The sequence below is a fragment of the Dreissena polymorpha genome, chromosome 10 (genome assembly GCF_020536995.1).
Source record: "Dreissena polymorpha isolate Duluth1 chromosome 10, UMN_Dpol_1.0, whole genome shotgun sequence".
Taxonomy (NCBI): Eukaryota; Metazoa; Mollusca; class Bivalvia; order Myida; family Dreissenidae; genus Dreissena; species Dreissena polymorpha.
The window spans coordinates 49,781,943-49,799,481 of record NC_068364.1 but is presented as its reverse complement, the minus strand read 5'-3'; the positions used below and the strand labels follow the sequence as shown (position 1 = coordinate 49,799,481).

Below are 17,539 nucleotides of genomic sequence, written 5' to 3'. Positions count from 1 at the left end.
ATCTGGACCTTTGCATGCACATAAATTTTTTGACCCCTTTGACCTTGACCTTGAACCTAGGGTCTGTGTTTAGATTTTGAAATCTGTTATGTGGTTATCTCCGCCGTCTGTCCGTCCGTCCTGGCCACTATCTCCTCCTACACTATAAGCACTAGAACCTTGAAACTTACACACATGGTAGCTATGAGCATATGTGCCACAGTGCACTTATAATTTGGAATTTTGATCTGACCCCTGGGTAAAAAGTTATGGGGGTTGGGGTGGGGCTGGGTAATGAATTTTCACTCATTTTTATGCCCCCATATCAAATGATCTGGGGTTTATTGTTTTTGGTCTGCCTGCCTGCCTGCCTTTAACCTTGGTCATAACTTTTGCAATATTGATAATAGCAACTTGATATTTGGCATGCATGTGTATCTCATGGAGCTTTACATTTTGAGTGGTGAAAGGTCAAGGTCATCCTTCAAAACAATTAAACAAGAAATATCTTTTTAAAAGATATACGGCCTTGATAGTTCAATGAATGAGATCAAGGATAGCGAATGTCTTTTTCTGTGCAGTTCTTAGCTGCATCACACGCAGTATGGGATGTTACGCGGATTTTTCGCGGCTTGTTTTACATTATTACATATTGCTGGTCATTAACCTATAGATACAAAACAGAAAACCAAAAGAAGAATGGAAGTGAAATTAAAACATATGAGTCAACCGGCCACATTGGAAGTATCCGTATTAATATGCGCGTTCTTCGAACAAACCTGTTTTAGTGGTTTGTCGGGCATTGCTATTTGATTCGATTATTAACAGTATTGAGAATCATCGTGCTCATGCTTAATACGTTAGTCAATATGGTGAAATAGTTATTGTTAAATTAATCAAAAATGATATTTATCATTGCATTGTATTGTTGAAAACACATTAAGAATCTATTATTGACATACCATAATTATATTGCTGAATATCTTCATTTAACATATTTCTGGTCTAAAGAATACCCCAGGTCACCTAGTTCACGGATAGCGTCTTTATTTAATATAACAGTTATTTTATTGGTCGCGAACTCCGGTGATGAACTGTATAAAAACTCTGGCATTCACACACTGGCCGCGAATTGACCCGATACCTCACGGGTTGAAATGCAATGCATTAAAGTGAGGCCTCGCTTCCACTGCTCTTTATACTTTTACATGTTAACATGTTGACAGGAATATGGAAGTAAGAACTAAATATGAGAACATAGCCTTTAAGTATAAATGCTTTTGCGCTGGTAATTCTCTGAAAATAAATGCTTAAACTGTATTTATGAGAGAATTGAGTGTAAAGCTGTTGCCTTTTCATTAGAAATAAAACAAAATTATGCAGTAAAACAGTGTTACAAAGACGCGGATATGTTTCCAATGTTCTGGTGGTATACTCAAATCAGCCAATGAAATAAATGAAGTAAATTCATTCGTACCTAGCCGCGGGAAATTTTATTAGAATTTTATTGGACACTTACAAAGGTCAGGTAAGGTGAAAAGCTGGCTTAATACAGCTATGCCGAATAAAAAAGTGTTGTATTAGGGGGCATTGTGTTTCTGACAAACACTTATCTTCTTTAAGGTTATTTTACATTTACTTCTTCATTTCTACACCGATTTACTTCAAATTGATACTGAACATCTCTTATGACAATACGGTCAATCTCAAAGTTCTATGAATGGCCCCCATTACCATCCGTGGGGCGCCCCTGCAGGGTCAAACATGCGGCGTGGGGATACGCGTCGGCCTCTGCCGCGCCATTTCTGGCTTACATTTCTTTAAGTCAGAACCAATATTGTTTACATTTCTTTTAGTCATGACCAATATTGTTTACATTTCTTTTAGGACTGTTGTTTCACTTGTTTCAAGATAAAAATCTCAAACACATAGCATACCATAATAAACACACAGCATACCATCACAAACAGACAGCATTACCATCACAGACACACAGCATACCATCACAAACACACATCATACCATCACAAACACACAGCATGCCATCACAAACACACAGCATACCATCACAAACTCACAGCATACCAAAACAAACACACAGCATACCATCACAAACACACAGCATACCATCACAAACACACAGCATACCATCACAAACACACAGCATACAATCACAAACAAACAGCATACTATTGCAAGCACACAGCATATTATTATAGGCACACATCATATGATGTAATAGTAAGGATTTTAGTTTTAGTGATTAATAGTCTTGAATTGATAAAATGTTGCTTATGGTCATAATATACTAAAAGATTTCATACACAAATTCAATGTGAAAGCAATAACTTTAACAAAAAATAAAGTCAAACTTTTGCGCATAGACATCCCCATAACCATACCTTTTCTTAAAGAGCATTCCAAGCTGCAATGATTTAAACAATAAAAAGGGGTGGGGGGGTAATACGGTATGCAAGAAAGAACTCGACGCGAATCAGGGGTCACTGTTTTATGGCCATCTATTTACCGGCTTCATACCAGTTGAGAAGGGTTTCCCGCCATCTGTCAAAGTCTCATGTAGTCTCCAACCTTCAAGCAAAAAAGTGAATTTCTGTTAAACATCAATGTTTTCCCTACCACATGCACAAAGAAACATTCTAAAATAAAGCCATGGCAAGTGCCCCTACAGAGAATTGTGTCTTCTTATAAATTATGTTCATGTTTTTAGAGAGTATAGCATTGCACTCCAAAATATTTTAGTATATTGTAACCTTATTCATAGATAAATACATGTAATAGATGGAATTAGAAAATAATTGAATTTTGATGTGGCAAATTGTTGAAAAAAGTCAACTTTGACTCTAACTTGAATCAATAATATTTTTGTTTCATGAATATAGAGTAGTATATTTGTGTTCATTATGTTATTGATTTTGTTGTTATTCTTGGATAAAAATATAAATAAACAAGCACATTTGTTAAATTGATATCACCAGCCAAATGCTTGCAACGCCAAATTCTGTAAACAACTACTGCTTTAGATTCATACATTGATACACTTAAATAAAGGTTCAGTGGAATCCAAAAGCAGTTAAAATACCAATATATACATGTATTTTTATGTAAAAAGTGGCCATAATTCCATTATTGACCAATTGCAGCGTTTTTTTTCACCTGTTTGGGAACAGGTCCTGTCCCCTAGAAATTGGGAATTTTTGAGTCGCGAAATCCTTCAAATTGGGAATTTTCGGGTTGTGAAATCCATCAAATTGGGAAATATCAAAAATCATACAAAAACATCAACTGGAATCTATTTTATGTAGTAAACAATGCTTTTATTCACTATCAATGGCATTCTGGGATAGGGTAGATCATAAGTCTGTATAACAAATACCAGTTTATTTAAAAAAAAATAAGAACTGGTTTTCCAGAAAGAATTAATGGGTATAGCCGCAATATAACTGAAAATTGTTTAAAATGGCATAAAGCCCAATGAAACAATTACTTTGTGTGGCAATTTGAGATAACTTGTCTTAATTAAAAGGACCAGCATGTGACCATTGTTATAATGGAAAACAGAAATTCAGGTGGAAAACATTGTGTCAAAGGGTGACGTGCTTATTACAAGCAATTTCACTATTTGTCAGTCTCAATGGTTTCCAATGGTTTCTTTCGCCTCTTAAAAATTCTTGAGGATAGGCCTGGCATATTAACAGTTTCTGATGAAACTTCAACACTCAAATCATCTAAACAAGGGGGTCTCCCTTGGTCAATATCAAAACTTAATGTTTGACTTTCCTCAATGGTTGACTGTTCACTTGATGTGCAAGGCGAGTCAATGTGATAACTAGCCGAGGGCAGTACCGCCTTACCAACTGGCTCGGCTGAAAATTCTTGAAGGGTACCATCATCGGACCTCACGGTGAATTTAATTTTCTTTGGTTCAGGACGAAACCCAAAGTCACCAAGACTTTTATGCTTGGCTGATTTCGTTTTGTTCACTTTCTTTAAGTAGTATTTTGAATTGTGACTCATTTTCTGGCTATTTATATAAAAACCACGATGCGAGTGTGCAAAATTGTCTGAAGTAGTTGACTATTTAACTTCGCCCTGAGTATTTGAAGAGTACAACAAGATTTCGGATTGCCATATTTGGGTTTGTTTACTACGTAAAGACGTCGCTACGAATAAAACCAAAACCCGGGAAAATATTTTGTCAAAGTCGGCATTTCGAAATATCTATCATTCTTTTCGGATAAGGGTTTTATTTAGTCAGGGGTGGCGAAATCAAATGTCTGAGTTGCCCGAGTCGTACATTTGCTTGTCTGGGCAACTGATTTTTTTCAATTAAGTTGTCCGTGGACAACAAGTTATTTAAAAGTCGTGTCCAGGTATACAAAAAAATACATTGTATTAAAGCCGTAATTAAGTTTTACAAAACCGTATGTTGACATGCGATTACATTGTCAGTTATATTTGCGGAGCAATCAAGCTAAAATACAGGCACTCTCCTGCGCAGTGATCTCCCTTGTTCTATAAGAGACCAGGAGCATGCCGCAACTCGGCCCAACTGTTAGACAGTGTACAGACTGGTTTCTTTATTTTTACAATCAGACGGAAATAAAAAGTATCAAAGTTAGATAATCAAAACACGGTCTACCTTGTTATTTAAGACGACTTTAATGGTAAAAATGGAACATTTAGTTTTTTTAAATCTTCAACAACGAAGAAGAAACCCGAAGCTTTGAGCAGTCCACCTCTCAAAAAAACTAAGAAAGATTATGATAAAAAATTATATCTATTAAACGCACCAGAACTTTTCAAGAAACTTGGCTCACAGACTTTCAATGGTTACCAGTTGATGATAATCAAATTGCTACCAGTAGCCGCGCAGAGCCTCAGTCTGATGAGGTCGACATATTAAACTAGTTTAATTTGTTAAGATTACGATGTACTTACGTTCAACACATGTTTTAATAACACTAGCTTTGCAAGATTAAAAGTTTTAGAAAGTCTTTATGTTGTTTATAATATAGTGCTATAATGAATGTACTATTGAAATACAACTATAAACAAAACTAGCAAATCATACACATTTTGGTTAATTCCACATTGTTTTACATTAATCAATAAATGCGTTTATAATTTATATAAACATTAACAGACAAGTGTAGTTATGCAACGGACAAGTTAAATTTCCTAAATGGTTGTCCATGGACAAGTATAGTTTTTTGAGATTTTGCCACCCCTGTTAGTATATTGAATCTGTATTTAACGAGAACGTTCAATAAACAACTGTCACGAACATGTGAAACATTATTATTGAAGCGTACAAAACAAGGTCAATTTTACTACTAGTACTATTGCCTTATTTGGTTGACTGTTTCCCCGCCAGCATTCAATAATGCCGCATTATGTATGCCGGCCGGGAAACAGTCAACTTGGTAACTAGGTGACTCCACCTATCGGAAGTTGCGTCGGCCTCATTCTAAAAGAACAACAACAACTACAACAACAACCGTTTCCTTTTCATACTTGTTTACTTACTTCTGAAGTCGTTTTGAGACAAAAAAGATAGTCTATTTGGGATTTTTGAATCGATACGAGGCCGTTTTTATATAAACTATTTGGGATAAGACCTTTTCTAAATTGGGAAGGGTCCGTCGGCGATTTTGGGACCAGCTAGGTCCGGTCCCGATTAGGAACAGGGCTGTTTACCGGACCCGTTCAAAGAAGGAAAAAAAACGCTGAATTGTTTGAGTGACAACATGACCTTTACCATCCTCTTATCAATATGTACAGTTTGAATGAAATCTGCACAAGCAGTTCCAAGATTTCCCTCCAAACACAAAATTGTGCTTATTTTCAAGTAAAAAAATGCCATTACTCTGTTATGTGCAAATAGCTTGCAACAGCATTTGACGCATATCATGATGCACGCCAAATGGCATTGTAAACCATCTGTTAATAACGGAGTTATGGCCCTTTGTATCTTGAAAAAATGCTTTTTTTGTGTGTCCAGAGCCATATCTTGGAAGTGCTTTGATAGATTTCATTGAAACTTGGTATGGGTATGTATATCAATAAGAGGATGATGCACGCCAAATGGCGTTGTAAATCATCTAATAATAAGGGAGTTAAGGCCCTTTGTATTTTGAAAAAATGCTTTTTTAGTGTCAAATATAGCGCTTTTGTGTCTAGAAGCATATTGGCGGGGGATATCAATTCAAGGAATTTGCTTGTTAAATGTTCAATCTTATTGAAACTTGGTCAGAATGTTCATCTTGTAATTATAAAGGCTATGTCTGAATTAGAGTCAATTGTGGTCAAAAACTAGATCACCTAGTAATATCTTCAACAATTTGTGTCCATTAATTTAAATCTTATTTAATTGAGCTATTCAAACATTTGAAAAAAAAACACTCAACACAATACAATTTGGAACATTTTTTAGCTCGACTATTATATATGAAATATATATAGTGGAGCTATCCTACTCACCCCGGCGTGGGCGTTGCCGTTGGCGTTTGCGATGGCGTTTGCGTGAGCGTACAAATGTTAAAGTTTGCGTATTACCCAAATATTTTCAATGTCCCTTGACATATTGCTTTCATATTTTGCACTTCTTTACCAACATGACCCCAACCTATAAACAAGAGCCGACAACTATATCAAGCATTTTGTAATGATTATGGCCCCTTTTCCACTTAGAATATGCAGCAAATGTTAAAGTTTGCGTACTACCCCAAATATTTTCAATGTCCCGTGACATATTGCTTTCATATTTTGCAAACTTCTTTACCAACATGACCCCAACCTATAAACAAGAGCAGACAACTGTATCAAGCATTTTGACAGAATTATGGTCGATTTTATACTTAGATAATTGAACATTTTGCTTAAATTGCCATAACTTCTTTATTTATGATCAGATTTTATTAATACTTTGACAAACAACACTTACCTGAATACCACAATGGATTCCACCCAAACAATACCTCACGCCCCAACCCAGAATCCCTGCCCCCCCCCCCCCCACCCCCCCAAACAATTTTTTTTTCCTTTTTATACGCCCGTATAAAATACGGGACGTATTATGTGAAACCCCTTGGCGGGCGGGCGGCGGGCGGCGGGCGGAAGGCATCACTTTGTCCGGACTCTAATTCAAATTGTATTCATCCGATCTTCACCAAACTTGGTCAGCAGTTGCATCTAGTTGATATCTAGGCCAAGTTCGAATATGGGTCATGCCGGGTCAAAAACTAGGTCATAGGGTCAATAAGTGCATTTTCAAAGGGGCCACTTTGTCCGGACTCTATTTCAAATTGTATTCATCCGATCTTCACCAAACTTGGTCAGCAGTTGCATCTAGTTGATATATAGGCCAAGTTCGAATATGGGTCATGCCGGGTCAAAAACTAGGTCATAGGGTCAATTAGTGCATTTTCAACGGCGCCACTTTGTCCGGACTCTAATTCAAATTGTATTCATCCGATCTTCACCAAACTTGGTCAGTAGTTGCATCTAGTTGATATCTAGGTCAAGTCCGAATATGGGTCATGCTGGGTCAAAAACTAGGTCAAAGGGTCAATTAGTGCATTTTACTTTGTCCGGACTCTAATTCAAATTGTATAAATCTTATCTTCACCAAACTTGGTCAGTAGTTGCATCTAGTTGATATCTAGGCCAAGTTCGAATATGGGTCATGCCAGGTAAAAAACTAGGTCATAGGGTCAATAAGTCTATTTTCAACAGCGCCACTTTGTCCGGACTCTTATTCAAATTGTATTCATCCGATCTTTACCAAACTTGGTCAGTAGTTGCATCTAGTTGATATCTAGGTCAGGTTCGAATATGGGTCATGTCGGGTCAAGAACTAGGTCATAGGGTCAATTAGTGCATTTTCAACGGCGCCACTTTGTCCGGACTCTAATTCAAATTGTATTCATCCGAAACTTTTAAACAACTTTTTATCCTGCGTCAAAGTGGTATGGGGGTATAAGTCACATTCAGTGACAAAGCTCTAGTTTCGACATCTGTGAAATTTTAGGGATCTGATTTGACCTCACTAAAATGGTTATCACACCTTTATAAATCCTAAATATTTTTTTGCTGAGGTAAGATTCTGTCTTAATTTGAACAGTTTTACTTTTCTTAAAAAAACACCCTTTCAGATGATGTATAACACTTGATAGTTTGATGAAAGAGAAAATTTGGCCTGTCTTTGTTACTAACGTTGAAGGATTCTTGTACAATTCCCTTATATCAAACGTCTCCTGATTTCAATCTCCTATATCAAGCGTCTCCTGATTTCAATCACCTATTTTACATTATCAAGCGTCTCCGGATTTCAATCACCTATTTTACATTAAGAACGCAGCTCTCGTGATGACGATTGTGGTGTTGCTTGCACTGGCCATGCCTACTTGCAGGACACGCCTCCGGCATGAATGCCCCTTTGATATCATGTACAACGGGATTGACACAGTCTGATTTGTGTGCTTGACATTAAAGGATATTTATAAACGATTGGAATCTTCAATGGTGTTTGAGCCTTAAAGGGGCCTTTTCACGTTTTGGTAAATTGACAAAATTGAAAAAAGTTGTTTCAGATTCGCAAATTTTCGTTTTAGTTATGATATTTGTGAGGCAATAGCAAAACTGAACATTTACCATGCTCTAAAATATTCATAATATGCATCTTTTGACGATTAGAAAACCTGAAAATTATAAAGCGCTGCAATGCAAAACGATTGAATAATTTGGAAAGCTCTGTTGTTGTCGTTATATTTTGGGAAACTACGGGGATTGGCTATATCATTAAAAAACACATCCGCTCATAGCATGAGCACAGATGGTCGAGTGGTCTAAGCAGGAGACTTTACTCCAGGACTCCAGGGGTCAGAAGTTCGAGTTCAGTTGAGGGTTACGCTTTTTATGTCCCCCACTATAGTAGTGGGGGACATATTGTTTTTGCCCTGTCTGTTGGTCTGTTGGTTGGTTTGCGCCAACTTTAACATTTGCAATAACTTTTGCAATATTGAAGATAGCAACTTGATATTTGGCATGCATATGTATCTCATGGAGCTGCACATTTTGAGTGGTGAAAGGTCAAGGTCATCCTCCAAGGTCAAAGGTCAAATATATGGGTCAAAATTGCTCATTTAATGTACACTTTTGCAGTATTTCAATATTCATGATAGCAACTTGATATTTGGCATGCATGTGTATCTCATGGAGCTGCACATTTTTAGTGGTGAAAGGGCAAGGTCAAGGTCATCCTTCAAGGTCAAATATATGGGTCAAAATTGCTCATGTAATGTCACTTCTGCAATATTGAAGCTAGCAATTTTATATTTGAAATGCATGTGTATCTCATGGAGCTGCACATTTTGAGTGGTGAAGGGTCAAGGTCATCCTACAAGGTCAAACGTCATATAGGGGGACATTGTGTTTCACAAAAACATCTTGTTTCCTTTTTATACGCCCGTTTTAAGAAATCGGGACGTATTATAGTTTCACCTTGACTGCGGGCGGGTGGACGGGCGGGTGGACGGGCGGGTGGGCGGCGTCCACAGCAGTGTCCGCTCTCTAATTCAAATAGTTTTTATCCGATCTTCTCCAAACTTGGTCAGAAGTTGTATCTAGACAATATCTAGGTCAAGTTCGAATATGGGTCATGCCGGGTCAAAAACTAGGTCACAGGGTCACTTAGTGCATTTCAAGCATTTAGCATGGTGTCCGCTCTCTAATTAAAGTAGTTTTCATCCCATCTTCACCAAACTTGGTCAGGAGTTGTATCTGGACAATATCTAGGTCAAGTTCGAATATGGGTCATGCCGGGTCAAAAACTAGGTCATGGGGTCACTTAGTGCATTTCAAGCATTTAGCATGGTGTCCGCTCTCTAATAGAAGTAGTTTTCATCCAATAATCGCCAAACTTGGTCAGAAGTTGTATCTAGACAATATTTAGGTCAAGTTCGAATATGGGTCATGCCAGGTCAAAAACTAGGTCACAGGGTCACTTAAACCATTTCAAGCAGATAGCATGGTGTCCGCTCTCTAATTGAAAATGTTTTCATCCAATCTTCACCAAATTTGGTCAGAAGTTGTGTCTAGATAATATCTACATGTAGGTCAAGTTCAAATATGGGTCATACCACGTTAAAAACTAGGTCACGAGGTCACTTAGTGCATTTCAAGCATTTAGCATGGTGTCCGTTCTCTAATTGAAGTAGTTTTCATCAGATCTTCACCAACTTTGGTCAGAAGTTGTGTCTAGATGATATGTAGGTCAAGTTCAAATATGGGTCATGGTAAAGTTATCAAGTTGTCAAAGGCCTTAAAACGGGCGTATCTTGTGACAGTTTGGCACTCTTGTTTTATTTTTAACCAGGTTTTCCGAAGGAAAAAACTGGTTATTAGATTGGCGAATGCGGGCGGGCTGGTGGGCGGGCGGAACAAGCTTGTCCGGGCCATAACTATGTCGTTCATTGTCAGATTTTAAAATCATTTGGCACATTTGTTCACCATCATTGGACGGTGTGTCGCGCGAAATAATTACGTCGATATCTCCAAGGTCAAGGTCACACTTTGAGTTCAAAGGTCAAAAATGGCCATAAATGAGCTTGTCCTGGCCATAACTATGTCATTCATTGTGAGATTTTAAAATCATTTGGCACATTTGTTCACCATCATGGGATGGTGTGTCGCACGAAAGAATCACGTCAATATCTCCAATGTCAAGGTTGCCACGACTAAAAATAGATTTTTTTAAAAAACAAACTTACAAAGGGGGTTAATTTTGTTTGTTCATTTCAAAAGTTCAGTTTGAGTTTTCTCCCTTTATCAGATTTTTTTTCACAATGAAAACCTGGTTTTGTGACAATTTTGTCCCTTGTTGAAAGATCATCTAATAAATGACCACACCCCACATTATACCCCCCCTCTCACCCCCCCTACCCCCCCCCCCAATTTTTATTTTTGAAAGATTGTCTAATAAATGAATGACCACACCCCACATTATACATACCTCTCAATCCCCCTTACCGCCCCCCCCCAAATTTGTTTTTTTTTCTCCTTTTTTTTATTTTTGAAATATTGTCTAATAAATTATTGAATATGAACCAATTCCCCATGATGGCTTACGTTATACTGTCAAGCACTCGAATAGTCGAGCGCGCTGTCCTCTGACAGCTCTTGTTTTATTCTATGATTCATGATTTCAAAGTAGTGTTTGGTATTTACTGTGAAACCATTTATTTTCGTCAGCACGAAATTTCGTCCTTTATAAAAAAATGACTATTTCGTCAGCACTTGAATTCGTCCATTTCTGGTTTTGCAAAAAAAAGCGTCCGATTTGTTTGTAATGTTTGTAATACATGTAATACGCGGTTGCAAAAAATCGTGCTGGAGAAAGAGGGGTGACACTGTCACTTGCAGGAGGTGGGCCTTAGTTTTTTTTTGTTTGGCATATGCCAATTAACAAGTCTGTTATTTCAGGTGATAGTAACTGTCCCTTATAATTTTATGTCATTGACACGTTCTTTGTTATGATATGCGGATAAGTGGGACTGAATAACCGTTAACGAGTTATAAAAAAAACAAAGGTACGGTTTTTATGTATATGTACAAAAAGATGCAGTTAAAAACAAACAACCAAACACAAATCAATATGTTCTTTATTAATTTGTAATAAAAGCGCAGAATATATTTCAGTCAGGTGTTGATCACACATCGTCATATTTTAATTGCGTTTAATAGTATTGTCTTTAATCCGGATTCACTGCGCGTTGGCTGTGTAATCTGCAAGACCCCTGAAAAACACAATACAGACACAATGGGTAATAAATTTGTTAACAATTAGTGCTAATCAACACTATCCTACTTCAATGAAGTCGACGCATTCGATACAGCCTTATTGCATTCTCGTTTTACAGGAAATGTCAGTTGTCAGTATACTGTATAATGTACACCCCTTTGTGTCAAAACAGGATTTAACTTGAGTGTGAATAGTAGACTGTTTCATTTCTTTGTATCAATACCATCTGGGTATCTGTACTATAAGTATACCTGTCTACAAACAAGGTGCGCGCTTCTGCATATGGGTATTCAGACGTTCAAAAAATTGACCTATGGTTAATGTTCACGCCGTCGAACGCATTTAGCAATATAACTCGTTTTTTTTCACTATTTCTTTACTTGCAAAAAATACTAGTGGCTTATAACTTACCTTGCAATTTTTACCCGCATTTTGCGAGTGTGCGAGTGTTAATTTCGAGCCCTGTGTATATGCGTGGATTACACTGGATTTAAATGCCTCATGCATACGGTAATTCAGTCTTATATGTTTCAAATATGTGACATGATCGTTCGTTAGGATCTTGAATTCGTCCATTGGTCGAAGGACGAAAAAGACGAAAATTAATGTCTGACAAATAATAATGGTTTCACAGTAATAAAGAATATAAATAGATACAGGTATGAATTTTTGCAAAAACCTGCTTATCTTTTAGGTGCACTTTTTTGCCCTAACAGATGGTCTTCTTAGTACGTAGAGAACAAAATGAATTTCTTTACAAATAATTTTACTTACAAAAATCAGATGCATTATTTCATTTATTTTTGTTTTTGTATATTCACAGTTGATGTACCGAAGACAGATTGGTCAGCCAGTGAAAGATGTTCTCTGGGTATTGAGAATAAATGGAATTCTAGCTAGACACAGGACATCTAGTTACCTCGTTTCCTGTCCATGTGGAAGTGAGTGTAGTTGTTATAGTTTCTATTGAGCAGCAGAATTAATAATTGAACTGAAATCAGATCCTGGAAATCTACTGACAAGATCCAAATTGTCAAGGTGACATTGACTGCTTGGAATAGTTGTCTAGAGAGTAATGGTAGCAGAACTTAAGCAAGACACTATACAGACCTCCATCATGTGACTGAGGTTGGAATAGTTGTCAAGTGAGCAGCAGGAATTGAACTCAAGTCAGCCACTGGACCTGTACTGACTTCCAACTTGTTGAGGTGGAAGTGACTGCGGCTGGGATAGTTGTCAAGTCAATAATTACAAGCCAAGTCTTGTCAGGTAAGATAAGCTTGATATCAATAACAGCCACAACCTCAGTGGCATGCAGCCCAATCACAGATTGTGTGCTAAACTGTGGTTTAAGTTCTAAGGTATGGGATAATGTGATAAGTCATTGTCTGCTGTCAAATTTGTGTTGCCTGTCATTTCAAGTACCACTTTTGGCTCTTGAAACCTTCCTTTAAACCACAGGAAAATATGTACATGTCTTTGCAGTCTTTATATACCCAATAGAGAAAAAATCCATATTTGATACTGTGTGTTGGAAATTTGTGTTGAACATTGAAGTTAAAGACAATTATTTATTAATTCCAGATAATAGCAAGTTGTTCTAAGCAATTCATTATCAAGCCTGTTATTTATCACCAGTATTAATGCGGTCAAATTATTTTGAATGAGTATTTCATAAATTCCATATATTTACCTCAAACATCATGTTTATGACTTTAGTTCATGTCTAAAAGTATATTCAGTATGTATTTCAGTTTAATAAAGACATTAAGAACTTCTACAATTCCATGAAGTGAAATTAAGTAATATTTCCTGGACAAACAGAGAAGTTTGGTAAAAAAAATATTTTTGAGTTATCTCCCTTGGACTGGCATTACTTGTATAATATGTCACTTCCATTTCCAAATGTAGCATGATCCAACAAGGGAGGTCACATTTGGGTTGTTGACAAAAAGTGGTTCTTTATTACTTCACTTTACATGAGTCTAACTAACTTTAAGAGCTCTTTTCTAGTTGGATTAAACAGTCTGAAATCACCCACTCCAGAAAGTCGAAACACTTATCTGACAGAACATTCAATTCCATGCTACATGCAAGCTATTTACATCACAAAAATTGTAAACCAAAAAGATTGGAATATTTGTTTTCACGGTTATAGACAGTGTTCCTGATTGAAATTAACGTGCTATTGCTTGAAAATCATTTATTTATTGGTATACACAAGAAATGTCATAATGTGGTAGAATATTTGCAGAAATAAGAATTTTGAAAACATTTTGTGCCTGTCAACATTTTCAGATTGGTTTCGGAAGTTGCCGATCGTATTTATATACACTGTATTGATAGAAATAGGCCAAAGGACAGAATATCCTTCATATTTCAAGTGTATTGGCCTTGATATTGTCACTTTATTAAATGAGAAGCAAAATCATACATGTATCAACCCGTTATAGTCAGTAACATTAAAATATTTGGGTGCAGTCATTTGTTTTTTGTAAACCACGACATGCTGTTTTTCGCAAAAAACGAAGATCGGTAATTTTCGTAACCATTGGACATTTCACATCACAAGTTTTCGTATAAATGCGTATGTTTTCCTTCAAATATTCTACAACTTTCTTGGTGTATGCGAATACGTTAATGATTTAAAAGTAATATTACCTTGATTTTGGTCAGGAAGTCTTTATATAATTGCTTAAAAAAGAAGCCCCAAATTTAGTGCATACAATATTTGAACCCCCCAGGCCCTACATATTTCATGTTATTCTTTTTTCGATAGTTTCATAAATTCCTATAACTTCGACCATCCACTTATTTTGGACATGTATCTGATAAATCTTGAGTTATTTCTTTGTATTTAAAAATGCTATCACATACAGTACAGCCAAAGCGGAACAAACGTATTTCGCGATCCGCGGCGGCAAGGCGAAACGAGTCGATGCCGCGTCAGTCGTTGAAGCCGCGTCAGTATGCGGCGGCAAGTCGCATTTCGCCGCGAAACTTCGCATCTGTCCGCCGAGGCATGCCGGGATCCGTGACATGATGCCGAGTCTATGCGCATCATGAAATAAAAAATCTTTTTATACATAAACAAGGTCACGTAATTATGTTTTCGCACGTACAAGTGGTCAAGGCTCCAGCATATGGTGGATTTATAAATTAATTGCATGTTGATTCTGCTATTATATTTTAGCTTAGAAAACTAGCAGTTTGAAGCCACATCAATAATCAAGACGGTGACGACGTATTTGTTGTTTTGTTAATTATCACTATTGTTTGAATATGCGTATATAAACACGTTTTATTTTGTTTATATTATACAGTTAATATCACTACTAATTACCCGATAATCCTGTATATTCCAGTTTTAAAGCAAATGCTGGTAAATATTTACGATATACAAACATTCTCGATATTTCCTTAAGTATCAAATACATTTTGGCATTTGTTACTATTTATAGAGATGATGAAATAACGTCTAATCGGGGCGTTTTTTTTTCCAATGAAGACGCGATTTACGCCTGACGTGATTTTCATGTATTATACAACACAAAATACACCCAAACTTTCCAAACGACGTTCTATATGTCTGCATAATTTTCGCGCGCTTTTTATGAAACAAAGGATATTTAAGCACTGTTTATTTGACGCTAGAATTTGCCAAAGGACGCGTTAGCATTAAAATTCGGAAGTGTGTTTATTTCGGATTACAAATTTAATAATGATAATTGAACGAAACATAAACAGTTGCGCGTAATTAATTCTACGCTACACATACATGTATGTACATGTAGGTGGATATCTTTTCACTCGATCCGCCGCGTACGTATGCGGGGGATTTACTCCGCGAGGTTAATACAGACTCGGCGTCGTTGCGCGGATCGATGCCGAGTGCCACGGCGATACGCCGCGTGAACACACAATTCGGCCGCCGCTGACTAATAATCTGGCCGTGGCGTAGCCGCAGCATAGCTGCGGATTATGTTTGTGCCGCTTTGGCTGTACTGTAATTTATTTTTTTGTTAACAAAATATTAATATTATATATAGTTTGGAAAAAAGGCCTTTATTTAAGATTTAGCTAAATTTGCTACACATGTAAAATAAAATGCCAATAATTTTTAGAATATTCTGTTTAAATCAGTACGATTTTATTTATTAGTCTAAAACATTATTAATTTTTTGATTTATTTAAAAAATATTACAAACATAAAATGTTTTCCTAAAAAAAATAATGACATAACAGATTGATTGGAACATAGGAACTAATCACTGGGTTGCTAGGGTGCCATCCTAGGATTGTCAAGTTACTATTAGGAAGTACCTGATACATCAATTACTTTGCCTTTATTTTGTTGTTTAGACAATAGACATGGAGTGTTTAATGAAATGTTTTACTTTTCTTGAACATGTTTTTATTCAGTATAAAATAGTCAATGAACTCTGCATTGTTGCTGAATATACAATGCACTTGAAAATAGGCTTTAATTATGCTGATTGAAATTAAAAACAAAAAACAACTTAAGGATCAGTATCTGTTCTTTCTGAGCAAAAGTGGCATTTATTGTTAGTGAAGTAGATACATTTTCAAGAATAAACATCAGAATTATAAATACTTTTTTGGAATGTGAGCATTTTAACCAGTAATCTCATAGTACCAGTTTTTGGATAGAAATCCAATAGCATTATTTAAAAGTTTGCAATCCCTTGTTCCGAAATAAAAATCATGAACAAATACGCGGAGTAATTCATTTAAACAAACAGAAAATGCATTCTGAAACCCTTTAAAGGAGTCCTGCAATCATTTGTAATCAATAACTTATGTTTAAAAAAATCATTGGTTCATGCTTCCAATTGTAAAATATTGCAACCAATCCCTGAATAATGTAAATGTGCCATGAAGTTGGAATAACATATATCCCGATCAGACTAGAATATTTAATATACCCATTGTCTGTTATAAAAAATAGTAACATAGGTTACAACTCAAATTTCTCACTTTGTTTAAACTTATTATAATTTGTAAATTATCAACTGGTAGGAGAGAAACATACATTTGTGTTTGTTCTCCCTTTCTTCTGTTTGAATCACATTCTGAAGAAGTACATGTATTTGAACTTAAGTAAACTACTTTATAATTTTAACAAAGGAAATTAAAGCAAATTTTGTCGCAGAATTTTATTTGATTTTGTATACCCTCTTCCTATACCATTCGACCCTAACATATTGACTGATTATATTCATAAATGTAGCAATATTTGTATGTTTCTTATAATCTTATTGGCTTTTGTGGTCTTCTGCTTCGTTTAAATAAAAAAGCCTGTGTGGTACAATTGTGTTATTTGTGTAGTAAAATATAACACCCTGATGCCTGTGATGTTAATCAAGATTAAAGGTAGAGGTAAATATTACTCTTAAGAGGGATTTGCAGGACTGTTACAGAGCTCCAGATAAGGTTTTGTGAAATTCTTAAATTACCATCAGATTTTCAAAAAGAATTCTTAACTCTGAAATTTTATTCTTGACGTTACTACTAAGTTTTGGAAAATAATTCTTATTTTTTTTCTAAATGACCTAAAAATAAATAATAATGGTTATTTTCATGCAACAAAATCAAAATACCAAACTAGCAACTTTATTTATACGAGTTCAACAGTGTCTTTTCAGTATTATACAATTTTATTTTTTCAAATACCTTCATATGCCCAAACTGTGCTTAGATTGCATGCCTTAGATGAAT

General features: G+C 36.0%; 1 long non-coding RNA gene across 1 annotated transcript in view; it reads left to right on the top strand.

The window, feature by feature from the left end:
- LOC127848102 (uncharacterized) overlaps positions 1-17,539 on the top strand; it is a 186,160-nt gene that overhangs the window by 136,607 nt on the left and 32,014 nt on the right. The window contains exon 2 of the long non-coding RNA XR_008034354.1: positions 7,246-7,703. This is a non-coding gene — a long non-coding RNA (uncharacterized LOC127848102). The remainder of the gene's footprint in view (positions 1-7,245; positions 7,704-17,539) is intronic.